At 35.9% G+C, this 2,295-nt stretch overlaps 1 pseudogene; it reads right to left on the reverse strand.

Moving 5' to 3' along the window:
* Nucleotides 1–275: 275 nt before the first annotated feature.
* Nucleotides 276–392, reverse strand: LOC113467821 (annotated as a pseudogene).
* Nucleotides 393–2,295: the final 1,903 nt, after the last annotated feature.

Raw genomic sequence — 2,295 nt, forward strand, 5'->3', positions numbered from 1 at the left:
AGTATAGGAGTTTAATGTCACTTTAAACAACTTGGGTCTTCTCGTGAAGGGGGTTTCACCCACCATTGGGCGACAAGCTACCCGCCTCCTGAATTTAGATTATTATCTTGATCGGTTATCTATTGTTTGCTGTTCACAACTTTTACACCTTGGGAGTATAGGGGTTTAATGTCACTTTAAACAACTTGGGTCTTCTCGTGAAGGGGGTTTCACCCACCATTGGGCGACAAGCTACCCGCCTCCTGAATTTAACCTCACCCAGAATGGAGCCGGGAACCCAGCAGCATACGATTCCCCAGATGGTCACCATCCAGGTACTAACCACCTGCAACGTTGCTTAACTTCAGTGATCCGTGGGGAACTGGTGCATTCAATGTGCTATCGCCGCTGGTTACTTTCACACCTTAATCACAAATTGTCAAGAGACACATATTCAGTTTAAACAGCAATCTAAAGGTTTTTATTATTATTTTCACTAGATTCCCAATGTTGTTTGAACGCTAGATGAACAGTAAAGTTATTATACAGATACACTTTCCATTTCCACAAACAAAACCCCGTCTAGCAAAAATGAAAAGTTTCATTTTTGCAGATACAAAACGTTTGTATTGTTTTTGATAAGTTCAGTTTAAACAGCAATCTAAAGGTTTTTATTGATATTTTCACTAGATTCCCAATGTTGTTTGAACGCTAGATGAACAGTAAAGTTATTATAAACAGAATACACAAAACCCCGTCTAGCAAAAATGAAAAGTTTCATTTTTGCAGATACAAAACGTTTGTATTGTTTTTGATATTCCGGGTGGCTTTCGCCTTTGGCGTCAGCGTTTTAGAAGTCAGTGTCTACTTACTGAAGAACTTCAGACTTCAGTACTTTCCATTTCCACAAACAAAACCCCGTCTAGCAAAAATGAAAAGTTTCATTTTTGCAGATACAAAACGTTTGTATTGTTTTTGATATTCCGGGTGGCTTTCGCCTTTGGCGTCAGCGTTTTAGAAGTCAGTGTCTACTTACTGAAGAACTTCAGACTTCACTACTATACTAATGATTCTGTGAACTCTAGAACTCGAAATGTTCAAACGGGTCCACAATCTAATGAAGAAATCGTGATAGTCGGAACTGTAACAATTTAACGGAGTTCTTATAGTCCCGAATTTGATAAGCAAACCTTCTTCTCTAGGATGTAATGATCAAGATTTGCAGCCAGCTTAGATTTTCATATTTGTAACTTCGAAAGTTCAGTTCTCCAAATCTTCAGTACTATACTAATGATTCTGTGAACTCTAGAACTCAAAATGTTCAAACGGGTCCACAATCTAATGAAGAAATTGTAATAGTCGGAACTGTAACAATTTAACGGAGTTCTTATAGTCCCGAATTTGAAGAGCAAGAATGAAGTTCTCCTCGATCAGAAATCGAACCCGCAACCTAGCGCTTACACGAGGTTGCTCTCAATAGTTACTGTGTGTAGGAACAGTTGCTATCCACCCTGTATAGGAATCTGATATCAACGAATAGGAAAACACACATATCGACATGTTTGTTGCATTAAAAAGGGAAACAAAAGGGAAGAAAATACAGTTATATAATAACATATAAAATACAGATATAATGCTTATGTAAATTTATACACTGTTCATGTAGAAAATATATACAATGCTGATGTGGTGTGGAGTTATAAAGTAAATTTTCTTGTCAATATGACGAAGTGTTCTCGGTATGCTGTGGATGGTGTTGTAAAAATGTATTTGCTTATAGAATAAAAGAGAAAAATGTGTCTAATATATTTGTTTTGAAAATAAAATGTATGATAATATTGTTTGTTTTTGTTTATTCTAAGGTGCTTAATGTCTTGTGTTTTGTTTTTTCGGTAATGCTCCTGCCGTGAGGCTGGTAGGTATTTTACTGGGTGGTTTAGTTGAGATCAAACTCAGAGGTGTGTTTAACACACCTCTTTCGATCTGAGGTTGGTGGATCGAGTGTAAACCAAGTTATAAAATTTATAGAGTTGTGTTAAAAAGGGAACGATATTTGTGACGATAACACAAAATTACCAATTATTTAAGCGTTAAGCGTTGTGAAATCAAAATTTCAAGCAAGGAAAATGAAAAACAACTTGAGGAAGCAAATATTCATTTTATTATTTTTTTCCTAACAATCACAATTCGAATCTCAGTCTATTTTTTTTTTCTTTTTTTAACAACGCGTCAATCACTTTTTTTCCTTTCCATTTGGGGTACTTTGATTTGATATTACTTGGAGTAAATAAAGCTTTCTGACACCCTTCTCTTGTT

This window comes from Diaphorina citri, unplaced genomic scaffold (genome assembly GCF_000475195.1).
Source record: "Diaphorina citri unplaced genomic scaffold, Diaci psyllid genome assembly version 1.1 scaffold559, whole genome shotgun sequence".
In the NCBI taxonomy this organism is placed as follows: Eukaryota; Metazoa; Arthropoda; class Insecta; order Hemiptera; family Psyllidae; genus Diaphorina; species Diaphorina citri.